At 47.6% G+C, this 26,888-nt stretch overlaps 1 protein-coding gene across 1 annotated transcript in view; it reads right to left on the minus strand.

Annotated features, from left to right (window-relative positions):
• The window catches only part of LOC146801340 (uncharacterized), a 126,619-nt gene that overhangs the window by 28,471 nt on the left and 71,260 nt on the right, over positions 1–26,888 (minus strand). The gene's annotated exons all lie outside the window — the stretch shown is intronic.

The following is a 26,888-nucleotide window of genomic DNA, read 5'->3' on the forward strand; positions in this document are numbered from 1 at the left end:
CCACTAGACAACTTCACTCAGAATCACTCACACAAACACCCCACTTCTATAGAAGCAGAACGGGAGGTCGATCATCCTTCTACCAAACCGCCAAACCCTAGAACAACCTCCCCCAACACATCAGGGCCTCCTCCAAACTGCCTGTATGCAGGCTAGGGGTGGGCGGAATTTGCGTAGTCGCACTATGCAAAGCTCCGCGAAATGGTCAAAAATCTCCGCGACCACGTAGAAATTCTGTGAACACGCGGAATTGCTTGTTCCGCCCGTTCGCGATATTTTTTTCCTGTTTGCGAACGCTGTTTGCATGCTCTGGGGAAATATCTTGCGAACACGCATTTTGAAAGGGCGAACAAGCAAAAAATTCCGCGAAGCTGTGGAATTTTTGGCAATTCTGTGTTCTCCGCGGAACGCAAAATTACCCAAATTCCGCAAATTCCGCGAGCGGAACGGAATTTACCGCCCAGGCCTAATTCAGGCACAGTCTCACCACACGCCTACACTCACCTCCACAGCGCATGGATACACTCACGGGTGACAAGCAGTGCTCTACATATCCACCTCACATTACATTACATCGGATTTTGTGAATAGCCAAAAAGAAGTAAACTTACTGAAAAGTGTAAATTACTCAAAAAAGTATATTCCCTGGCCCTTCAGTTTGGTGGAGATATGCAAGTTACACATTTGGAGTAAATTTACATTTTGGTTTTGTGAAACCCTAAACCTACTCAAAAGTGTACATTACTCAAATGTGTAAGTTATCTTTGTGAATCAGGCCCTTTATGATTTTCTTGTTTGCTGCATTCCCCCATACTACTGTTGCTTATATTTGATTTGGAGGACCACCAGCAGCAACCATAATTGCAAATGTACACTAATATAAAAGGTGAACACAAGCTTCTCAAATTGACTACAGGTGCCTGACATGCAGACAATGGTGTTAAGACTGCGAGAGATGACATCCTAGTTCTCATTTAGGTTTGAGTAATCACTCAATCATTGTACACTTCAACGATCAGGCCAGATTTTGAATGATTTATTTATTCAATGATTGAACCACGGTGACTGTACATCATGTCACAGAAAAATCCTCTTTCAAGTCTCCCCGCTCTCCAGGCAATCAATTACAAAATGTGCAGCTGTTGCCAGAAATCCTAAGAAAGAGAAGATAGCTGATGTTCCCAGTGTCACTTGTAGCCCATCCTTGGTCAGACAGCGGAGCAGCTACTTTTGAAGAACATTAAAGAAATATCAATTTCTGCTTAAATTATTCTAAGTGCACATCTGGCCATTCTGGACATTGGCATTCACAGACATCCTTGAGAAACAAGGTATGAATCATCCACCACCTGAATCTTGGATGGAATAAACTGTTTAAGATTTGTACTCATAGAAAGCTCATCAAAGAGAAATACCACTGCAGCAAACTTGGTTCCATAAACAAAAACCTCCTGTTCTTCAAGAAAAACACCCCCAAGGTGCTCTAATCTCTCCCATAAAAAGCAGAGAAAGAAAACTGAGCCCACCCTAGCTAAAGACATTAACCACAACTTCCAACTAGAAATGCAGCCTACAAATGCTCTAATTCAATTCTCGCTGAAATGCTTTATTCATATCTACAGATCGACAGTGAACGATTGCAATTGCTAAAATGGGACAAGTGGGAGAGTACACGTACTCGGGTGCCGCTGGGTGTGAGTAATCTATCTGCGAAAAGGTGGAACAAACAGGAACGATTAAGCACTCAGAAGCAAGGATTTTTAAAGGACACTGACATAAACAAAAGAAAAGCTGTGGGCGGTCTGTAAGCCCACAAAGTATGTAAGGCATGCCTCGGAGACACAGCACAAGCACTGTCTAGGCTCAACCTCAAAAAATATGGAGCAGATACCGAAGACCCAAACAATCCCCCCTCTGTAGCCAATCGTCCCTCCCTTGCAAACATACTGTAAAGGTATGTTGAAGTGCAACTCAAGTTCTTCACAGAAGAAAATAAGCTGCTAGATGAACTGCAGTCCGGATGCAGATCAAGTCACAGCCCAGAACTGGCTAACGTACAAATTATCAATGACATTCTGCAACTCCAGGATGAAGGCAATTCCTGACTGCCTGCCTTTCTAGATCTATCAACGGCCTTCGACCCAGTAAATCACAACTCCCTTCTGAATATCCTAGAAAATAGGATGGGTATATGTGGCAAAGTCCTCAAAAGGTTTAAATCATTCCTAGAAAATGAAGCTTACAAATTAAGATCAACCTTTCAAAACTACACCAAGGATCCCCAAGGATAAGTCCCCCGCCCTTTTCAACATCTACATGGAGCCATTAGCCCATTTATTTTAATAGCCAAACCAAGATCACCTTCAGTTTTTATGCAAATGACACACAATGTTTCCTAAAAATATCCTCCCCAAAGATGTGGCAACTCTCTCCAAAGTCCTCAACATTGTCTAGTACTGGACCTCTGCTTTCCATCTGAAACGCAACTCAAACAAATCTGAAATCCTCAATGCACCCACCAATTGCACCATCCCATTGCAAGTCCAGCTGAGAGAAAACCCTATATAACACCACCCCAACTATAATTTTGACTCTGCTAAATTATTGGGCTTCTTCCTGGACAAACACCTCAGCCAAAAGGCTCATATCCATAACACATCTAAAGGAGCTTACTTCCAACTCAGACTCTTGGGGAATCAAACAATTCATCCTGGAAGAAGACTTCAAAGGTGTAGTTCAGGAACGTGTTCTTTAAAAACTGGACTACAGATCTTCCATCAATGCTGGAATCCTCAAAATACACACAGCTTCAAAGCAGTGCTCCATGCAGGTCTCCGGAGGTAGAAAAGTTGATCATATATCTCCCACCCTGATTTCACTGAATTGAATTTGAACTGAAGTTAGATGTTTCTTCAAGCTTGCCTGCATTTTGCGTGGAGCATGGGAGCGCTCAAGATATCTAGCAAGAAAGCTTAAGATCTCAACATTTAAGGAGCACAGAGTCACACTGCCTTGAAAATGCTAAGATTGAAAAAATCGAAAATGTTAAAATAGTTCTTTTTGGGCAAAGCCTCCAGACTTTGGAACTAAATCCCTAGTGATGATCCGAAAAATAACCTACAAATTATTTTAACTAAAATTGACAAATCTACTGTTTGACCGACAGTTCACATTGGATCATCCACAGTTTTTTCAACTGGAGATTGATTTATATAACTACACCCATAATCTGAGGTCCTGCCTGCCACTTGCTCTGTGATGTGCCTAATTACCTGGGACCTCCACGCTTATTTGTCTCGCTGACTCTACATACTCTGTGTTGCAACACCACTCTGAATTGCACAGTGTATCTTATGTCTCACCCCCAGTGAAACTCAGTCTTGTAATCATCCACTCTATTTGATTAAGCTTTTGTAATGGGACTTTTTGCCATAGACGTAATTTAGGTGTCCCCAGGGGTGGCAGCTACGACCACTGGCTCGTCCCTTGCGACCCTGGCATTGCCTGTGCGACCAGTGGCCTCAGAGGTGACAAAATCAGTGCCAGGACCATTGTGGTAGCTTGTCCTTATGGACGTCCATTTGGGCTCCACTTTCTTTGTTTTCAATTAATTTTTATCACACTGAAAGTGAATAGTCTCTATTAATGTAATAAAAAATAGAGTACAATTAACTGTAATTAATTCTTCCCTGGTAGCTGAGATAAGTAACAAAATACTTTAAAATGTATATTGTGTGTGAGCTTGTGAGTGAGAGCGTTTATGTGAGAGAGAATATGTGTAAGTGTGAATGTGTGTGTATGTGTACGCGTGTGTGTGTGAGTGAAAGAAAGGTCAAAGGCCATGTGATGTTACTTTTGCTACCCCAGGCATTTTGGTGAACTGATGTCCATGCTTTTTGCACTCTCCATGTATTAATCTATTCTCAAATACTTGAAGTTGTACTTAAATTTTCATTACAAAGCTCTCTGAAACCCCCAGATGTCTAGTTCATGCTATAAAAAACCTAAAAATAAATAGCTAGTTATTGCTACATATAGGCTGATGGCAACAATTTGTAAATAAATGGTGAGAAGTGGGGAGTACTGATATTACAGATGAGTCTCTTTTTTCACAGATGAAACCTAAATCCATGGATGCTGCTGTGCTACTTAAGTAAATAGTGTATTAGAGAGTGCCTTTGGCTCTGAACTCCTAAGTCCCGTTCTCCGCACTACCTTCACAGTGCTCAGGACATCACTGGCTTGGCCTCTGTACATGAAAAGAAAATGCTGCTAGGTTAAACATCGGAAGTATTTTCATTTCAGAAATCAAACTGGGGACGCAAGGGTATTTCCTTTTGCTTTGCTGTAACACCAACACCAACGTGCATAGAACGCTGACATCACAGCAAAAAGAAAATTAACGCAGCCCGCGCTAAGGGCGTTATCTGCTTTCAATTGTGCCTGGAGGCATAACACTTCCCCCATTCACCCATTCCTCTGGAAAGAGAACAGCACTGTTTTTCCACTGTTCATCCCTGCTTATGGATCGGATTGGGCATGCAACCCCCAAACTGAGATCCACTCCACTAGACACCAGAAAAACACCTTAGTGGGGAGGGAGGGGCCTCCCTGGGAATGGCCTGTTCTTCCTGGTCCCTGGGCAAAACCGTCTTTCTGCCCGCCACCCCCTCTCCTGGTGGCAGAATGGAGGAACTTACCCCCAATCTGCCTACCCACGGGGGTAGAAAACCTACTGGATTCCAGAGAATGTTGTGTGTATTGTGTTTTAGGGAGTGGAGCTGGACTACGCTCCCTCGATCACGTGAGCATTGCAGTCTTTCTGTCTCCCCTATAGGGCATGTAGGGGTGTTTGTTATCACCCCCCCCCTGTGGTGCCACAATCCCACAATCAGCACCCCAGGACAGCAGAAAGCCCACAAGGCACCAGGGAAACTCATGTACGCAGTTTCTTGGGGGTGAGGGGCTCATGGCCATGGGTCTGTGCTCTCCCCTCTTTCTGTCCCTCCCGTAGGGCAGATGGGGGCATTTAACCACAGCCTGCATACTAAGGGGGGGGGGGGCGAAAAGCCCACTACACACCTGTGAATTTCTAGTTTTATGGGGAGGTAGTGGCTCCGTCCTGTAGGCAGAACAGACTTTCTGACTCCATTGAGGTCAGATAGGGGGATTTGACTCCAATCTGCCCTTCCAATCGGCAGAAATTCGACTAGGAATGCCAAAAAAAAGTAGGGCTGGGGCGGAGGTAAGAGTGGCATACCCATGCATCAGACTGTGCCCCACCCCAGAATGGGCCCAAATTACTTTCTGCTCCCTGGGGACAGATTGCAGGAGTTTACCTCCAATCTGCCTCTGGTGGGCCAAAAACAGACTATACCACCGGGGAAAAATGGTGCAAAAATAAAAGAAGGCACATCAGACTGTCCCCACCCTAGAAGGGGCCCAACTCTCTTTCTACCCACCATGGGTTTATTGCGGGTGCTTTTCACAATTCTGACCTTAGGGATGGGGTGCAAAAAGCCCACTAGAAACCAGGGAAATATGTTTTTGTTTCAGGAAAACAGAATATGAGGTGTGGCTTGTCTGCCCTGGCCTTGGGCCTGCACCCTAATCCTAGAGTCCCAACAGTCTTCCTGCCTACCTGGGGAGCAAATCATTCCCATGGCAAACAAGAGGAAACTTTGATTTTGGACGTAGTTTTGACACATGGACCCGCAGAGCAGCGGTAAATCAAAATTGCCTCTTACTTGGCATACTAAATGTCTTCAATATTTCGGCCTGTCCGAGGCTGTCTCCCAGGGAAACCTACTAAACTCAGAAATTTCTGAAAAATACACACCCATGCAAGTTTATGGTGGTGTACTTTGTGTGTATCCCAGAAGGTGTTCTTACCCACAATGCCCTGCAAACTTCAAACTCTGAAACTGAAATTACATATTTTTTTAAACTTACGGAATCTGTGGGATGTATTCATATTACCCAGCATTCCCTCAATTCTGGTTATAAAAACACTACCCTACCTGTGTAGCTTGGCCTAGCGCCAGCAACACAAAAAGCCCCAAAACACAACATGGAGACATCAGCAACAGGGGTAGCTGAAGAATTTGGGCCCAGGCTCGGGCACTGTGGGTAACAAAATGTTGTGGAATCCACACATGGCACACAGCCCTGGACTACCCCTGATGTCTAGCTTTATACCATGTATGGGTTTGTTAGGTTTCCCTGGGTGATGGCCAAATCCACGCTCAACTACCCCAGCAACTACCATTACCAAACCAGGTCAATGTTTGAAAGGAAATGTTCATCTCTCCACATTGCTTTTTGGGGCTTGTTGTGTCTGTCATAGGAGAAAGGCAATCCCATACAAGCAGGGTAGAGTTTTTATTGAGATGAGTTTGAGAACGCTGGGTGGTAAGAAATTTGTGGATATCATAGATTCCAGAAATTTCTCTCACAGAAATATTAAAAAAGTGTGTTTGCATAAGTTTGACATTTGAAGAGCATTGTGGGTAAGAAAAATTAGAGGCATCAACATAAGCCAGGCCACCTTGTTCTCCCATGTTTGTCTATGGGGATCCACATAAGACAGACCACCTTGTTCTCCCATGTTTGTCTAGGGGGATCCCCATAAGCCAGACCACCTTGATCTCCCCTGATTGTCTAGTTTTTACAAATGCCTGGGGTTGGTACGTTTCCCTAGGTGGTGGCTGAATACAGGCTCAAAATCGACAGCTACTCACATTGCAAAAAAGGGTTGTTTTTGCCAAAGTTTGAGGTTTGAAGGGCATAGTGGGTAAAACAAAAGTTAGGGAGATCCATGCAAGTCAGACCATCCTGGACTCCGGGGATGACTAGTTTTCAAGGATTTCTGGGTCTGATAGTTCTCCCTGTACAGCTGCCACGCCAAGGCCCAAAACCCACAGCTCTCCATATTCCCAAAAAAGTCTATTTTGAGTAGAATCATTTGATCTGTCCATGTTGCCTTTTGGGGCCTTTTCTGTCACTGGAGGTGGGACCACCCATGCAAGTGGGATAGCGTTTTTGTCTGGACAAGTGTGGAACCCTGGGTGGTAAGAAATTTGCTGATCCCCCTAGATTCCTGAACTTTCTCTCACAAAAACGTGTTTTTACTTCAAATATTTGAGATTTGCAGGGAATTGCAAAAAAGGGTAGGTTTTGAGCGGACAAATCTTAGCTGTCCAATTTGTGTTTTTAGGCCTTTCCTGTCGGGGGCGCTGGGCCCACCTGCACAAGATTGAGTTCAACAAATAGTTTCTTTGGAAAATATTACACCATCTACGGGAATGACCCCTTGTTGGATTCAGAATTTTGTCTACTTTTCAGATATGTATATTTTTCTAACAACACCACTGCTTTTATCACAAACAGCAAGAAGGTTAAAACAACTCCAAAAAAAGAAATAATCGAATAACTCTTAGAAAAATGCAAAACTGTGGTACAAAACGTTTTTTATACAACTGTGCTTGTTCCTGAAAGCTGGGAAGATGGTGTTCCAAACAGCAAGCATTACATTGATGTCATTTTTTAGAAAAAAAGTGGTTTCTTGCACAACACTTTTCCCATTCTTCCCAAGATTTAAAAAAAACTTTGGGGCTTATTATGATGGCGGAAGGACCGGCACCGCCGGGTCGGCGGTGGCGGTCCTTTTGCCATCATACTGAAAATTTCCACCGCCAAATTAGGATGGTGGTGGGAATCACAATGGTTCCGCAAGGCAGTCCTTTACCACCTGCCTTGCGGAACCCGGAACCAGGCCAACATTGCGGCAGTGCCGTGCAGGCACCGCTATGGGGATTAGGGTATCCCTTTCCGTCTGTCTTTTTGCGGCGGATATCCTGCCGCAAAAAGACAGACGGAGACTGGCTTTAGGGGCCCGTTGCTGGCCACCTCTGTATGGGGGAGGGTCAATGTGCACGGGGGTACCCATGGTACCCTCCCTACATTTCCATGCACAAGGTGGCAGGCAGCACGTGGTGCCTGCCACGTTTTGCATGGAAATGCACTAAGTGCCATTTGTGCATTGCGGAGGGTGCTGCTGCCAGCAGCACCTTCCGCAATGATCTGGGGCCTGGATGTGCCCGCCATAGTGACGGGCACATCCTAATACACTGAGCGGGACCGCCGCCTTACCGGCAGCCAGTCCCAGCTCTGCAGCGATGGTGGGCGGACGGACATCGTAATAAGCCCCTATGTTCTCTATTCTCTCTAGGGAACCCACAAACCTTGTGTACCTTTAGTATCCCTATGATTTTCGAAAAAAAGGATGCTAAGGGGCCGATTCCGATCCGGGTCGGAAAGCACATTCCGACCGAGCCGGATCTGGAGTGTCTTCCGACCGAGCCGGAGGCCTGCAGTCCGACCGAGCGAGTACGATGCGGCCGTATGCTGTCGGACTTGGTTCAGTCGGACTCCCATAGAAGTCAATGGGAGCCGGTCGTACAACGTGTACATGGGCTCCCATTGACTGAATGGGTATCTCGCGGACAAGTGCGCCCCCTACAGTGGATATGCGTCAGTGCCATCCGCACCGTACATGCCTGTGTTGGGGAGACCTATGGGTCTTCCCCTGTGTCCGAGTCGTAGGGCTGCGTGTGTCAGGGGGTCCGACGCGGACCCCCAAAAGCAACCACCCGAACATTTTGCGAGCCGGACAATCCGCTCGCACAGGCTGTCCGACGCGTGCATCGTACTGGCTCGGTCCTAAATCGCATCCATTGCACACCACGGTTAGCTTCCGACCGAGACGTACGGAGCGGTTTGGACCCGGAAACGACTCGGTCGGTGAATTTCACGTAGCTCGCATCGTACTTGCTCGCTCGTACAGCTGTACGAGTCGGCCGGAAAACACGCGTACGGCTCGTAGTTTTTCCGGCCAGATCCCGTTTGGTGCACTTCCGACCCAGATCGGAATCGGCCCGTAAAAGTTATAAAGATCTAAGCGTAAAGTGTTCCATACATCAAAAAAGGGCTCTGCACTGGGGGGTAGGAAAGCCTCAGCAGCTAAGGGGTTAACATCCAAACCTAAAGGAGGATCACAGAGGCTAAAACATAAATATGAGGGAAGTCAGGCCAATGGTTAGCTAGCTGAACTGGCACCATAAGAGAGGAGGGTCTCCTTCCTGCTAATGGTAATGACAAGTGTACTGCAGCAACTATCTGCAGAGTCGTGCAAAAATGTAGTCAGACACTGGATCTCAACACCATGCACTGCTATGGAAGCTGTAGCCGGAGTATTTGTTTTGGGGGTTGTGTCCTTCAGAAATTACAACATGAAGTGAAGGTTCAGGAGGGAAGAGGCGTGTGCAAAGCAGGAAAAGTTTTGCAAAGTTTTTTATTTCTTTCCCGTTATGAAATGCGAAGTTTCCCAGTTGACCTAAGTCTTTGCATTTTGTAATTTTGTTCTGTTCCTTGTGAGATACTTTGCTATGCTTTGCATGATAAAGCTGCCTCTAGATCACCCAGCCAAGCTGGAAAACGTACGCAGACTGTTCCCTTGTAAGTTCTCCTATTATGGAGCTTTTCTTTACATCATTGCGTTACGAAGGAGAAGAGCGCTATTTTCAACACAACGGGCCACATGTATCAAGGTTCCAGTTTGCATTCTCTAAATAGCAAATATTAGGAAATTGCTATTTAGGGAATGCAAAATGGTATGTAAGAAAATAGTAATTCCCTAATAGCGATTCCTTAAGATTCACAATCGCAATTAGGTAATCGCTATTAGGTGATACTACTCCACTTGTTCCCATGTGCCTAAAAGCCCATAGGCGTGAATGGTTTTGCATTATCTGATTTGCGACTACCTAATTGGAAATTGCAAATTAGGAAATCCAAAACCAAGGGTGTCTGGGGGCCTAAGACCCCCCTGAAGCACTCCGAAAATAAATGTGCACATGTAAAGCGTGCGCGCTACATGGCACTTTAAAAAATGTATTTTTGTGTTTTATCAAAAATTGCAGATGGTTACCATCGACTTGGAGTAGATGGTAATATCATTTCCTACATGCCCAGCTTGTATTTAGGAAATGTTTGGTACATGTGCTTAGCGATTCCCAATTTGGAGTCGGAATTTTAGATAATCGCAAAAAATTGTGATTACCTAAAATGCACTGCCAAAGCTTTTCATACATCTTGAAAGGCTATTTTGCATTCGCAAACGGTCAAATGTAGCAATTCGCACCGTTTGCGAAACCAATATCGGCTGATACATGAGGCCCAGTATGTCTCATGCAGATCAGAGTTGAACGAGAATACAATAAATTGTTGTAGAAGGCAAAAATTTCAAGCAAGTGGGTACACAATGGAGATCTTTGTGAAGCTTTCTCTAAAAATAGGAGAAGGTCGTAGAAAACAACGGTGCAAGTAAGACACAGGAAGCAGAAAAATGCTATTTTCACAGTATGTTTAAAAAAAAATGCCGAAGTTTTAAAGCATCCGATGCAGTTTCTTTTTTTTTATTCTGATATTATTTAAGTGGGCTCCCTTACACACTCATGTAAGAAAACGTCACATTGAGGTCGTTTCTTCAACAGTTACTGATATCCCATCCGGGTGCCTGGAGCGCCAATGTCTGAAGCCACAACGTCTATTTCACTGATGCCTTCAACGTCTTGAGCATCTGATTCCTTTATTGTCTGTACTACTGTCTTGGGACCATTGACAATGATATCGTCTTGATGTCTATCCTGTTTGGAGCTGTTGATGTTCATACTGTCTTGGACCATCTGGGGACACAGAGCAGAGGACCACAGATACACAGGCCACTGAAAGCACTCGTACATAACTATTGATACTGGAGCCACTGATGCATAAACCACCTGTGGCCGTTGATGCACACACTGCCCGGGGCAATTGACACACATAGTGCCAGTGGCTATTGATGCACATACTGCCTGGGACCATTGCTGCACCTGCTGCCTGAGGATATTATCCATATACTGCTTGGAGTCAATATAGCATGTACTTTCTGGTGCCCTACAGTAACTGTAACTCGTACTCTGGTCATGCACTGCTAATTCATGCCCATATCACATCTCTTATGACATGTTTGAATACATCTTTGATGATGTCACTGCAACATCTGAAATTACATCATTGATGACAACACTATGCATGGCTGGGGCGCAAATTATAGTTACTTTAGGGTATGAGTTATAGTTACTTGAGACAACTGGTGAATTTTAGTGGTATTGCCTGTTTAAAACAATATGTTTTAACTGACATTCCACCTAACTATAACATCTCTTTAACATCTGCGTTGACATCAGTGATGACAATACTGAGCATGGTGAAGGCAGGAATTGTAGTTGTAAAGTAACATAATATTTATTACAGTTCCTAACTATAACAACTTTAACCTTTCCTTTTCTAAGTGAATTTGTATTTTTTTTAATGCAAAGTAAGATATTATTTCCATACGTAACTATATAACGTCACTTTATTTTTTTCAGTGAGTTTATATATAAGTGATGTACATATATATCACTTTAGACCACAGTGGATGGAAACACAAATGGTAGAACCTGAACCTTAAAGAAGAGACAACATTATCAATGTGCACACATCACTCCGTACCCAAGGATAGCCTGGATAAAACCTAAATACTAAAATAATTTTATACTGGTCTAATCACTATACAGTTCACTGATAGAACATCGATGACACAAATATCGATGTTAAAAATATCGATAAAGGGAGGGAGGAGCCTAGCGCCTGACCAAGATGGCCGCGTGAGCTTTGAGCTCCCGAGACCCACGCGCCCTCCGTCGACTATCCTGTCTTCAATCCTGTTTTAAATGCACGGCATCTTGCAGATGACTCGTTATGGAGGCGATTGATGCCGCCCGAGTTCGGATCGCCCACCGGGAACCGGAGTTGTGCACGGCGGAAGATTGAGGCCTGTCTCCGAGGGATGCCAGGGGCTGGCGTTGGCAGGATGCCCGACCTCTAATTGAACAACAGCGGCCAGGCGAGGTGTGAACTGTCGGACGGAGGATCCCGTCCTTTCACTTTCACTTTCTCGCCCTTTGTCTGCCTTGGCCCGGGAGTGCTTTCGGCTGCTTTATTATCCTCTGGACGCTCTGCGCCCTACCCTGGCTGGCTATTGCAGATCTGACTTCTCCTGCTCCCTCTACCTGAGAGAGGGCCGTCTTTTTGCACGGGACTGCTTGGTGCCAGACATGTCGGGTAAAGCAGAGGTGGATCGGCTGAAACCCAAGGCTACCAGGCGGGGAGCCTATACTCAAGCCAATAATATGGATCGGTATGCCCAGCAGAAGGGGTCGCCTGGTGGATCGAGCCAGTCGCTGGATGGACAGAAGACTGCCTCACCCCCGGCCTCGGAGCTCTCGTTGCAGGACGTCATGGGCGCGCTCGAAGGGATGCAGGCTTCGATTGGGAGACAGTTTGATGCCCTGGCGCACAAAGTGGATACCATCTTGGTGGACGTTAACCTGATCCGCGCGGACTTGGGCAAAACTAATGAATGGGTTAAAACCCTTGATCTCAAGACCACGGGCCTCGCTGACGATGTCTCGGAACTTCAGACTGAGGTTTGTAAGCTGCGGGCCGAGAGTGACCTCTCCGCCCGTAGGCTCGAGGACTTTGAGAGCCGGGCCAGGCGCAACAACGTGCGCATTATCGGGGTCCCGGAGTCCTCGGACGAGGTTTCTGTAGACCTTCTCGTGGAGGACTTGGTGCTTAACCATCTGAAGCCTAAGGGCCTTGGGAAGTTCTTCGCAGTTGAGCGAGCTCACAGAGTGCCGGGTGGGAGGCCCAAGGTGGGAGCTCCACCGAGACCGATTGTCGCCAGGCTCTTTCACTTCCGAGATCGGGACGCTATCCTGCAAGCATCGCGGGTGACGGGCCCGGTTCCTTTTCAGAACGCGTCGGTGAGTTTCTATCCTGACTTCACCCAGCTGGTGCAAAAGCAAAGGCAGAGCTTCCTGGGGGTGAAGAGACGGCTTCGGGAGAGGGACCTGAAGTATGCCATGCTTTTCCCTGCCAGATTACGTGTGGTGTATGAAGACCGAACTTTCTTCTTTGAGTCGCCTGCTATGGCCGGTGAATGGCTGGACGCTTTGCCCCGACGACGGACTGGCGAGGATGCCGCCGCAGATGGGGACAGTGGCCGGGATGGGCAGGGTTGATGCCTTTGGAGCCGGACTGACTTGATTTGGTTCCGGATGATGACTTGAACTGATTGCAGTACAATACGGAGGGTTGCGGGAGGACGATGGGAGCTCTTTCCTCCCTCAGGGTACTTTTTGTAGATTTGGGTTTTGGTAGGGCGACAGGCACACTGCAAGTTGGGGGGGCTTTGTAAGCTGCAGCAGGGGTGCAGGGTGGGGGGGATAGTTGGGATTTTGGGTTTGTTGTTGGGGGGTTTGTTTTTGCAAGGCGCAGTAATCATTGTCAGGATTTTTCCATGGTGGCTCTTCGGGGGTGGGGTGGGCCTCTTGTGGTGTGGGGATGGGGGGTAGGGGTTTAAATGTTCTTAGCTGGAATGTTAATGGTTTGGGGGATCGCATTAAGCGGGGGATAGTCCTGCAGTTCTTGAAACGGTCTTTGCCGGATGTCGTCCTACTGCAGGAGACACACCTTATAGGTAATACTTGCCATGCTCTTAATAGGAAAGGTTACAAATTCATAGCTCACTCAGGATTCTCCTCCGGATCCAGGGGTGTGGGCATCCTAGTTAGAGCTTCACTACCGTTCGAGGTGAACTCCACCATTGTTGATGATAGGGGGAGGTTTGTGGCGGTGGCGGGGAGGTGGGAAGGAAGAACCTTGGTTTTGGTTTCGGTCTATGTCCCTCCTGCCCTGCAGGCCTCCACGTTTACAGATCTGGGTAGGGCCTTGTTGGACCTCCCGGAGGGTATGCTAGTGGTGGGGGGTGATTTCAATGCTGTCGGCTCTGGGCTGCTGGATAGGTACCCGCCCAGGGACACCGGGGGGGCTCAGAAGTGGCTTCCAGACTTTCTAGACACACTCGGCCTGGTAGACTGCTGGAGGCTCCGGCACCCCACACAGAGCCAATACACCTTCCACTCCGGGGCGCATGGTAGCCTCTCTAGGATTGATTACCTGCTCACTCTGGCTGCGCATGCCTCATTGGTATCTGAGGCCAGGCATATGGCGCGGGGCATATCGGATCATTCGCCAGTGTGGGTCCGGCTGGATGTCGGGCGCGAGGGAGGGGGCAGGGTTGCTCCTATTAACCCCTGGTACTTTCGTGACCCCAAGATGCGCAGTGCGCTGTTGAAGACAGTTGATCACTTTTTTAAGGACAACCAGGGGTCCGTTGACTCGGCCGTGTCGTTGTGGGAAGCATTTAAGACCGTGCTGAGAGGAGAGGCCCTCTCCTTGGTAGTGGCAGCCAAGCGGCGGAGAGATGGCGAGGTTATGCAGGTTGAGGAGGAGATCGCGGCTTTAGAGGTGGCCCTGGAGGGGGAGGTTACAGAGGCCTCACTGCATGAGCTGAGCCTGAAGCAAGCCGAATATAAGGACCTGGTGACGAATGCCGCCAAGACCCTCAGTAGGGAACAGCAGGGCCGCTTGTATGATGTTGGTGATAAGGCCGGGAAGCTCCTAGCTTGGCTGGACAAAAAAGAACGGGTTAATAGAGTGGTGCCGGAGCTGACGAGAGAGGGGGGAGAGGTAGTTGTTGACCCTGAGGGGATAGTACAGTGTTTTTCGGATTATTTCCGTATGGTTTATGCCTCAGTTTCGGATAGGCCGACCGAGGACTCGCTTGACCTCCTGCGAGACATCGATCTGCCCTGCCTTTCTGACGTAGATAGAGATGACCTCGATGGAGACATAACGGTCGATGAGGTGGCGGGTGCCATCCGTGCGCTGAACTCGGGTAAGGCCTCAGGCCCTAATGGTTTGCCGATTGACTTGTATAAGCTGTTCCCGGATAGGGTTGCCCCTCACCTGCGCGCCATTTTTGTGGAGGCGCGGGGGGGCGGGTCCCTTCCGTTGGACCAGAGACTGGCGACGATTGTTGTAATACACAAGGAGGGTAAACCCCGAGATAAGTGTTCCTCCTATCGGCCAATATCACTCCTTAATGCTGAGCCGAAAATTCTGGCTAAAATTCTGGCAGGCCGCTTGGTCAGGGTGCTCGGAGACTTGATCCATCCGGATCAATCCGGCTTTATCCCGCACCGTAACACTGCGTTGAACCTTCGGCGCCTCCATGGAGTGATTGCCAGGGCGGGCACGATCCGAGAACCAGCTATTGTGGCATCTCTCGATGCCACGATGGCTTTTGATACGGTGGAATGGGCATATCTGTGGGCTGTGCTCGCCAAGTTCGGCTTTGGCCCTGGTTTTTTGAGCTGGGTGAGGTTGCTTTATGAGGGTCCCCTTGCGAGTGTTGTGGTAAACGGGCGGGCGTCGACTCCGTTCCAGCTTGGGAGGGGAACTCGGCAGGGGTGCCCCTTGTCGCCTTTGTTGTTCGCCCTTGCCCTCGAGCCGCTGGCGGCGTGGATACGCTGGCATCCGGATATACGTGGACTTAGGTGGTCGCCCGAGCACGAGGACCGTATATCGCTCTATGCCGATGACATCCTGTTATATCTCGCCTCGCCCAAGAACTCGCTTATAGTGGTTTGTGACGTTCTGACGTCCTTTGGCAGGAACTCGGGTCTCATCATCAATTGGAGTAAATCGTATTTGTATGTTCTGAGCGGCGAGGTTCCGCCTGTCCCGCGAACGTGTTCGATCCAGATCGCCCAGCAGGGCTTTGTGTACCTGGGGATTTTTATCTCCACTGACTCCACCCTGCGGTATGAGAGAAACCTGCTCCCCCCACTGGCGCGCTTGCGGCGGGATGTTGCGGGCTGGCGGAAGCTGCCGCTCTCCCTCGTTGGGCGTGCCGCCTTGTTTAAAATGATGTCTCTCCCCCGGTTCCTCTATGCCTTGCAGAATACCCTTGATTGGGTACCGGCCAGTTACTTTCGGGAGGTTGAAAGCCTCCAACGATCGTTGTTGTGGGATGGAAGGCCGCGCATAGCGATTGCTAAGTTGACGCTTCCGTGGTACGACGGGGGTATTGCGCTTCCGGACATTCGACGCTATTATTGGGCCACCCAGTTGAGTGCGATTAATCATGGTTTCTATGGTCCGGCTCTAAGCCCCGGCTATGCCATGGACCGATGGTTGCTGCGCGGCGGTAATTATCATAGAGCGTTGTACTCTCGGGCGCTGGATTCGTCCCTCACGGGGCCCACTGGGGTGCCGGTGCGCGTGTGGAGGTTGGCGACTGACTCGTTGGGCTGGAAGGATAGGCTCACCCTAGCTACCCCGTTGTTTGAATCTGAAAAATTGGGGAGGCTCTGGCATACGAAAGGTTTTGATAAATGGGACTTGATTGGAATCTCCAGGGTTGGAGATTTGCTGATTAAGGGGAGGGTGAAGTCCTTTGAAGAGCTGCAGCAGGAGTATGAGTTGGGGAAATCCGAGTTCTTCCGCTATGTTCAAGTGCGTCATGCCCTGCGATCAGTTCTCGTAGACGGTGAGAAGGTGCCTGAGTCCTCTCCATTGGAGGATCGGATCCTCGACGGCCATATGCCAGAGAGTGCGATTTCTCTCATATATAAGAAATTGATAAATGTTCGGGCGGACCTGCTGTTGGGGCTGAGGGACCAGTGGACTAGGGACGGACTCGAACTGGATGACGAGGATTGGCAGTCTGCGGTCTCCTCTCCTAAGGAGGTCGCGATCCCTTCACGTCTGAGGCTGGTGCAGCTCAACATACTCCACAGAACCTATGTTACGGGGCCAAGGCTGGTTCATATGGGATTTTCTGAGGAGGGTTTATGTAGGAGGGGCTGCGGTATGGTGGGTACCTTTATGCATATCATTTGGGAATGTGGCGTTATCATGGAATTCTGGAGGAGAGTCCATACGGTGATGGGGGAGGTGACGGGCATTGTTATGCAGCCGGAGGCGCGGTGCTGTCTCCTGAATGTTTGGGGGCCTACCGATCACGATGAGGGACAGACCCAGTGGGTGACCCTGGGTAATATGGTGGCTAAGCGAGACATCGCGCGCCTGTGGGGCTCTGCGGGTCCCCCCACATTGACTGCGTGGAAAGAAAACATGGACTGGAGTATGCTAAGGGAAAAGACAGTATATTGTGCTAGAGGGCGCCCCCGGAAGTGGCATGTCATTTGGGGGAGGTGGAACCAGTATAGGGGGGGCATATGTCTTGCCCCTGATTTGGATCCCCCCGATGAACAGCTCTCTCCTTAACATTCTTTCCAGCTTTTGTATATGTATCTGATTGTTAGTTGACTTTTTGGGCCTCTGCTTTTCCCCCTTTTTCCTCTTAACACAGTGTTGTGACTGTTAGACGAGGGGGGTCTGCTCTCCCCTGAGGGGCAATCACCAGTGGTATTCAGTGTCCTTCGCCTTGCTGGGGTTTTGTGTGAGTTTGTGTTTATTTAAAATAGAACCTTTTCTGCTTCTCCTCTATGCACTGTGGACGCTTCTTTGTTCTGCTTTCTCAAAGCTGCCGAACCTCCGGGATGTCGGCTGAATAGCTGTGTCCATGTTTTCAAGAATAAAGGTTTTCCAAAAAAAAAACAAAAAAAAAAATATCGATAAAAAATATAGACTACAAAAATATCGACTCCCATACCTAAACAGGTAAGTACAAAAATATTGAATCAAAAATACCAATGTAAAAAATATAGATGTAAAAATATCGATTTAAATATAGATATAAAAAATAATAATATATATTAAATATTAATATTAATTTTAACAAAATTAATTACATTCAGTATACATTTTAACTAAATATAACATATAAACTTAATTAATTAAAGAAAGATAAACCCACAAACATAATAATTTTTTATATATATATATATAGCAAGGGCAACCGCCCGAAACGCGTCAGATTTTGTGCATTATCGACAAATAAATAACATCTTGCCTTATTCCTGGGATTCGTGGTGTCTCTGTTCGCCAAGTTGGAGGTGCAGCGTCATCGAGGTTGTTGAATATATATATATATATATATATCACTGAAAAAACCATAGGTTTCACACATGTTATAGTTAGCGGAAATTTTACTGATAAAAAACCAGTGAAATTGCCCCGTTATAGTTAGTGCTGGCAATTATAACTCACGCGACCGCAATCCTCTGCTGATGCTAATACTGTATTTAGACACTTATTTGCCCATGTCTTCTTCCATACATTTTTAGCTATACATATATTACAAATATTTTTTTTTTCATAAAGACACATATGTCATCAGCAGAAGATTGCGGTCGCGTGAGTTATAGTTGCCAGCACTAACTATAACGGGGCAATTTCACTGTTTTTTTATCAGTAAAATTTCCGCTAACTATAACATGTGTGAAACCTATGGTTTTTTCAGTGAATTTGCAAGGTTTTTTAAATGCTAATTCCTAACTATAACGTGTGTGAAACCTATGGTTTTTTCAGTGAATTTGTACGGTTTTTTAAATGCTAAGTTACTTTACGCTTAACGCAGTTCGTTCCGTGCACGGTTTTTATCAACTTTAATAAGCCCTGTACATTTGGTGGCCTTCGGCCACCAAAAGCACAGGGGGTGGGGTCAATGTGGATAGTGTTTTTTTTATTTCGATTTTATAATTTCATGTTGCCAAAATGTAGTTTTTTTTTCCTATTAATAAGCCCTGTACATTTGGTGGCCTACGGCCACCAAAAGCACAGGGGGTGGGGTAAGTGTGGATAGTGTTTTTTTTTTTTTTTTTTTTTTTACCGTACGCTTACGGTTAGCGTACGGTAAGCGTACTCGGCGAAATTGCCGAAAAAAAAATAAAACCGTTTTTGCTCTTGGGGGATGTTTGGGGACTCCCTCAACATGACTATGTGGGAGGGAGTTGTCAAAACAGCCCCGTAACATGTTTTTGGCCATCTTGTTTGATAAACAACACTCAGTGCGAGAGACAAAATGGCGGCCGCCGCTTCCTGGTTTCGGCCGATTCGAATGTTTACTAAGATCTAAGAGCCAATCAGAATCGCGCTCGCGCACGCCACCGTACGCTTACGGTAAGCGTACGGTAAGCGTACCGTAAGCGGGCTCAGATATATATATTGATTTAAAGGCTATTTTCTCAGAATCTACTGAACAGATTTACACCAAACCTACAAAAGGCACTTCCTTGACCTAGGGACTACCTCTCTGCCAAATTTCTAGTAATTCTGTTCAGCCGTTCGGGCTGTAGCTCGTTCTAAAGGTCCTATGGAAAAATGCATGGGAAAAACGCGTTTTGGGACCCCCCTTTTATCTCAGCCCCCGCTTGACGAATCCCCCCGAGACTTTCAGGGTAGGAGCGGAGCGTAGCGCCCCACCTATTTTGAGAAATTCGCGAGGATTCATCGACCGGCGCCAAAGTTATTCAAAATAGAATGTTGAGGTTTTCCTATGGAAAAGGGGTCCTAACTATAACTACCTACTGGCGACCGCCAGTAGGTAATATATATATATATATATATATATATATATATATATATATATATATATATATATATATATATATATATATATATATATATATATATATATATATATGCAACTCACTACGAGGACCATAATGCTCCACATTGCAGTCCACCATGGCGCCCACCTAGAGGGAAGTCACTGGGAGATAAAAACGAGCAATTACCTGGTTCTAGTGCGAATGGACGGCCCCAAGATGCCTGAAGCTCCTCCTCTGAAGAAGGCCAAAGGTTGGCTGAAATGCATCAGGAACAGCTGAGCTTTTAATGGCACCGCGATGTGTGCGACTCACTCCTTTCCCAAGGAGAGGCTTTTGTTACATAAAAGCGGCTTGGTCCTGCCGCGGAGTAACGCACCACCTCAAAAGTGCGCCAAAACTGCCCGCAATCGGACCACTTCTGACTTTGGCGAAAGCAAATGGGCAGTGGCAGCCACCAGGGACTGACCCCCAGTCTTGGAACCCAGCACGCTCGAAAATGGTGTGCAAGGGGATTGCGGCACAACGAACAAACACAGGCATCACCCACTGGAGGGAAAGAATTGTGAGGCTGTTCAAACTCACTACGAGGACCATAATGCTCCACATTGCAGTCCACCATGGCGCCCACTAGAGGGAAATCACTGGGAGATAAAAACGAGCAATTACCTGGTTCTAGTGCGAATGGACGGCCCCAAGATGCCGGAAGCTCCTCCTCTGAAGAAGGCCAAATGTTGGGCTGAAATGCATCAGGAACAGCTGAGCTTTTAATGGCACCGCGATGTGTGCGACTCACTCCTTTCCCAAGGAGAGGCTTTTGTTATATATATATATATATATATATATATATATATATATATATATATATATATAACCTACTGGCAGTCGCCAGTAGGGAAATCCGCAGCATTCTATATGGAATAACTTTGGCGCTGGTTGACTAATCTTCGCTAAATTTTCAAAACTGGTGGGGCGCGCCGGTCCGCTCCTATCCTGAAAGTTTCGAGGTGATTCATCAAGCGGGGGCCGAGAAAAAAGGGGGGTCCCAAAACGTGTTTTCCCCATGCAATTTTCCATAGGGACCTTTAATCGCAGCTACAGCCCGAACTGCTGAACGAAACTACACCAAATTTGGCAAAGAGGTAGCCCTTGGTTCACACTCGTGCCTTTTGGTTAAATGGTGTAAATCCGTTCAGTAGTTACTGAGAAAATCAAAAGTAAAATCACATATATATCTATGGGTGCGGTGGATCCGTGCACCCTCCCGATCACGAGCTGTATGCTAATTGGCTGTCAACACTCCAAATCAGGAAGTGTTGGCAGCCATCTTGTGCCTCGGTAGAACAGAGGCACAAGAAAACAGAAAAGAAAGCGCAAAACGCAAAAAGGGGGCAGGGTAGAAACATCCTGACCCCCTAGGCCTGCTTAGGGGGTCCCACAAGGACAACCAGGGCCCAGAAAAGCATTTTTTTAAAAAAACAATCGGTGAGATTCGCGCACCCAGCGCGAATTTCAGCCTAAACTTTTTACAAAAACTAAGTGCGGGCTCCCACGCTTTGTTGCTATTTAGCCCCCGTTGGGCCAAATCCCGGGGGCATTGTTTTAATTGTGATGGTGGGCCCCCCAGCCCCGGGGGACCGCCACCCCCGGGGCTTTTTGAAATTATGTGGGGGGGCTCACAGCCCCCCCAACCCCGGGGACCGCCACCCCCGGGGCTTTTAAATTTATTGGGTGGGGGGCATCCAAGCCCCCCCAAGCCCCGGTGAATGCCACCCCCTGGGGCTTTTTTTTTATTAAATAATCCTGTGTGGGGGGGGCTTGAGCCCCCCCACACACCCCGGGGACCGCCACAAACTCTTTTAATTTGGGGGTCCGTTAAGGGACCACCACACCCCGGGGCTTTGAAAATGTTGGGAGGGGGTCGCACGGCCCCCATCCTGGAGCACTTGATGTCCCTGGGGACCGCCACCTCCCCAGCCCCGGCTCCTGCAGTGTCCCGGGGTGCCCTCCCCCGGGACACTGTAGTTTGCTATGGCAGGGCGGGAGCCTCGCGGCTCCCACCCTGCCATAGCAAACTTGGTTTGAATTTTGAAAGAGAGAGCAGGAAAACCTGCTCTCTCTTTCAAAATTCAAACCAAATTGCTTTTCCACACGGGGAGCTGCATCTTAGCAGCTCCCATGTGGAAAAGCAATGCCGGCTCCCGAAGGACGCGGGGAGCCGGCGGGACCGTGGGGGGATTGGGGACCCCCCCACGGTCCCCAACGGAGAGGGCCAGCCCCGGGGGATGGGGTCCCAGGGGCTACAAGTGGCTCGGGAGGGGGGCCACGCGGCCCCCCTCCCCTCCCCAAAATTTAAAAAAATATTTAAAAAGAAAAGAAAGAAGGCCGCCCCGGGGCCATAAATGGCCTAAGGAGGGGGGCAAGGCAGCCCCCTTACCAAAAATTTTTTTTTTTTAAATGTGGGGGCAGGCCCTGGGGGATGGGGTCCCCAGGGCCAAGAATATTTAGAAAAGAAGGGGGGGGCCACACAGCCCACCTTCTTAAAAAAAAAACAGGATCACGGTAGAGGCCACGCCCCCTCCTTGCTGCACTCTGCAAATGCGCCCCTCAGGATTCAAGGGGAGTTAATCCCCCAACTTAAAACGTGTCAGGGGCGCGTATGCACAGTGGTGAAGGGGGGGGCGGGGCCTGATGTGACATGTGTGCAAACACACCCTGTGGCGCGTTTTAAGTTGAGGAATTAATTCCTCTTCGATCCTGAGGGTCCCTGGGGGCCAACTAGCCCATCAGGTACCTCCAGTAAGTGCCAGTGTTGTAAAAAGGGGCATGGCCTCTGAACACCTCTCTGCAACGCAGCTCCCTGGCGCATACTGGAGGTACCTGGTGGGCTAGTTGGTCCCCAGGGACCCTCAGGATTGGAGAGGAATTAATTCCTCAACTTAAAATGCGCCACAAGGCGTATCTGCACACATGTCACCTCAGACCCCGCCCCCTTCCTTCACCATTGTGCAAACGCGCCCCCTGGCGATTTGTAAGTTGGAGAATTAAATCCCCTTCAATCCTGAGGGCCCCTGGGGGCCAACTAGCCCACCAGGTGCTTCCAGTAAGTGACACTGCGCTGCGTTGCAGAGAGGTGGTGCAGGCCGTGCCCCTTTTTACACCTGTCTGCAACTGCACTTACTGGAGGTACCTAGTGGGCTAGTTTGACCCTAGGGACCCTCAGGATTCAAGGTGACTTAATCTCTCAATTTAAAACGGCCACAGAGCGCGTTTACACAGTGGTGAAAGGAGGGGATGGGGCCTGAGGTGACGTGTGAAAACACGCCCTGTGGCGCGTTTTAAGTTGGGGAAATAATTCCCCTTTAATCCTGAGAGCCCCAGGGGGCCAACTTGCCCACCAGGTGCTTCCAGTAAGTGCCACTGCGCTGTGTTTCAGAGAGGTGGCCCAGGCCGTGCCCCTTTTTACACCTCTCTGCAACGCAGCTCTGTGGCGCTTACTGGAGGTACCTAGTGGGCTACTTGGACCCTAGGGACACTCAGGATTCAAGGGGACTTAATCTCCCAAATTAAAACGGACACAGGGCGTGTTTTCTCTGAACACCTCTCTGCAACGCAGCTCCCTGGCGCATACTGGAGGTACCTGGTGGGCTAGTTGGTCCCCAGGGACCCTCAGGATTGGAGAGGAATTAATTCCTCAACTTAAAATGCGCCACAAGGCGTATCTGCACACATGTCACCTCAGACCCCGCCCCCTTCCTTCACCATTGTGCAAACGCGCCCCCTGGCGATTTGTAAGTTGGAGAATTAAATCCCCTTCAATCCTGAGGGCCCCTGGGGGCCAACTAGCCCACCAGGTGCTTCCAGTAAGTGACACTGCGCTGCGTTGCAGAGAGGTGGTGCAGGCCGTGCCCCTTTTTACAGCTGTCTGCAACTGCACTTACTGGAGGTACCTAGTGGGCTAGTTTGACCCTAGGGACCCTCAGGATTCAAGGTGACTTAATCTCTCAATTTAAAACGGCCACAGAGCGCGTTTACACAGGGGTGAAAGGAGGGGATGGGGCCTGAGGTGACGTGTGAAAACACGCCCTGTGGCGCGTTTTAAGTTGGGGAAATAATTCCCCTTTAATCCTGAGAGCCCCAGGGGGCCAACTTGCCCACCAGGTGCTTCCAGTAAGTGCCACTGCGCTGTGTTTCAGAGAGGTGGCCCAGGCCGTGCCCCTTTTTACACCTCTCTGCAACGCAGCTCTGTGGCGCTTACTGGAGGTACCTAGTGGGCTACTTGGACCCTAGGGACACTCAGGATTCAAGGGGACTTAATCTCCCAAATTAAAACGGACACAGGGCGCGATTTACACAGTGGTGAAGGAAGGGGATGGGGCCTGAGGTGACGTGTGAAAACACGCCCTGTAGCGCGTTTTAAGTTGGGGAAATAATTCCCCTTCAATCCTGAGAGCCCCAGGGGGCCAACTAGCCCACCAGGTGCTTCCAGTAAGCGCCACTGTGCTGTGTTTCAGAGAGGTGGCCCAGGCCGTGCCCCTTTTTACACCTCTCTGCAACGCAGCTCTGTGGCGCTTACTGGAGGTACCTAGTGGGCTACTTGGACCCTAGGGACACTCAGGATTCAAGGAAACTTTATCCCCCAAATTAAAACAGCCACAGAGCGTGTTTGCACACGTCAGTTTTGCCCCACCCTCCCTTCACCAGTGTGCAAACATGCCCTGTGGCGCATTTTAAGAGGTAGTTTAAATCCCCCTGCCCTATTATGTACTGGGGGCTTACAGAGGAGGTCATTCTAATCACAGGGGTACCCCAACGCATAGTGTTCCCTAGTGTATGTAGGTATTTTAACTGTATTCTAAGTGTCTTTTAGCATAGCACTGGCTCTAGGACTCACTAACCCTTGCACTCCTCTAGTGACCCATTCACCACCATGTACTAATCCATTCACTGCGCCAAAACCCAAACACTTATAAATTCACCCAGGCACGCTCCTTGCAGTACTCTAATCATTCAGTCAGTACCCAAGTACTCATGCAGTAAGCCAGGCCTTAGCACATGGACTGCTTCAAACGCCTATCCACTATGCATGCAGTCCTCTAACCACCTACACACTTGTCTTTCACACCTTCAATTCCCCAGTCAGTATCCATACACTCCAGCAAACACCCTGTCACTCCCCTTGCACTCCTCTAGTGACCCATTCAGCACCATGTACCAATCTATTCACTGCGTGAAAACCCAACCACTTATAAATTCACCCAGGCACTCTTCTTGCAGTACTCTAATCATTCAGTCAGTACCCAAGTACTCATGCACTTAGCCAGGCCTTAGCACATGGACTGCTTCAAACGCCTATCCACTATGCATGTAGTCCTCTAACCACCTACACACTTGTTTTTCACACCTTCAATTCCCCAGTCAGTATTCATACACTTCTAGCAAACACCCTGTCACTTTCCTTGCACTCCTCTAGTGACCCATTCAGCACCATGTACTAATCCATTCACTGCGCCAAAACCCAAACACTTATAAATTCACGCAGGCACTCTCCTTGCAGTACTCGAATAATTCAGTCAGTTCCCAAGTACTCATGCACTGAGCCAGGCCTTAGCACATGGACTGTTTCAAACGCCTATCCACTATGCATGCAGTCCTCTAACCACCTACACAATTGTCTTTCACACCTACAATTCTCCAGTCAGTATCCATAAATTTCCAGCAAATACCCTGTCACTCCCCTTGCACTCCTCTAGTGACCCATTCAGCACCATGTACCAATCCATTCACTGCACCAAAACCCAAACACTTATAAATTCACCCAGGCACTCTCCTTGCAGTACTCTAATCATTCAGTCAGTACCCAAGTACTCATGCACTGAGCCAGGCCTTGGCACATGGACTGCTTCAAACGTCTATCCACTATGCATGCAGTCCTCTGACCACCTACACACTTGTCTTTCACACCTTCAATTCCCCAGTCAGTATCCATACACTTCCAGCAAACACCCTGTCACTCCCCTTGCACTCCTCTAGTGACCCATTCAGCACCATCTACTAATCCATTTACTGCGCCAAAACCCAAACACTTATAAATTCACCCAGGCACTCTCCTTGCAGTACTCTAATCATTCAGTCAGTACCCAAGTACTCATGCAGTGAGCCAGGCCTTAGCACATGGACCGCTTCAAACTCCTATCCACTATGCATGCAGTCCTCTAACCACCTAAACACTTGTCTTTCACACCTTCAATTCCCCAGTCATTATACATACACTGCAGCAAACACCATGTCACTCCCCTTGCACTCCTCAAATGACCCATTCAGCACCATGTACTAATCCATTCACTGCGCCAAAACCCAACCACTTATAAATTCACCCAGGCACTCTCCTTGCAGTACTCTAATCATTCAGTCAGTACCCAAGTACTCATCCAGTGAGCCAGGCATTAGCACATGGACTGCTTCAAACCCCTATCCACTATGCATGCAGTCCCCTAACTAACCAACACACTTATAGTTCTGCACTTAGACATTCAACAAAAAAAAACAATATTTCAGTTTCAATATTTTAAAAAACGTTTTTATTTCCATTTATATTAAAAATATATAATATAATTTATAAAATTAAATATGTAAAAATAAACGGTAAAAAAATGTAGAAAATTAGTATAAAAAATACATATAACTATTATTAAATTTAAAAATTATCATTTAAAAAACCTTAGAAATTCACTGAAAAAACCATAGGATTCAGACATGTTATAGTTAGGAATTGGCATTTAAAAAACCTTAGAAATTCACTGAAAAAACCATAGGTTTCAGGGCTGTTATAGTTAGCTGGACATTTCACTCGTACAAAACCATTGAAATTCCTCCATTATAGTTAGTTCTGCTAACTATAACTCGCGCGCCCGCAATCCACTGCTGATGATGTCACATATTACATCATTCATGACATGATCAGTGACATCACTGATGACATCTCAAATGACATCACTGATGACATCACTGATTACATCATCCACGTGACAATCAGATACACCTCATCATACACTAGTATAACCTTTCATCACTCACTGTAAAATAGAGTACCATATTTGAATCCATTGACACACCAATACAACTTTCTAAAATCCCACTCAGTGATTCCTAGATCTACACACACATCTAATCACTTACCTATAGATTCATTCATACATGCTGTCAATGATCAATAGAACACTATCAAATATACTTATACACCTATATCGACATTACACACCAGCACACATCCTATTCACTTATGCAGTCATCCTACTCACTTATGCAAACAATGGATAATCCTTACATTTAGTCAGCTACACGCTAATACAAACACCACTTCATTTATTCATATAGATA

This window comes from Triturus cristatus, chromosome 8, assembly GCF_964204655.1.
Source record: "Triturus cristatus chromosome 8, aTriCri1.1, whole genome shotgun sequence".
NCBI lineage: Eukaryota > Metazoa > Chordata > Amphibia > Caudata > Salamandridae > Triturus > Triturus cristatus.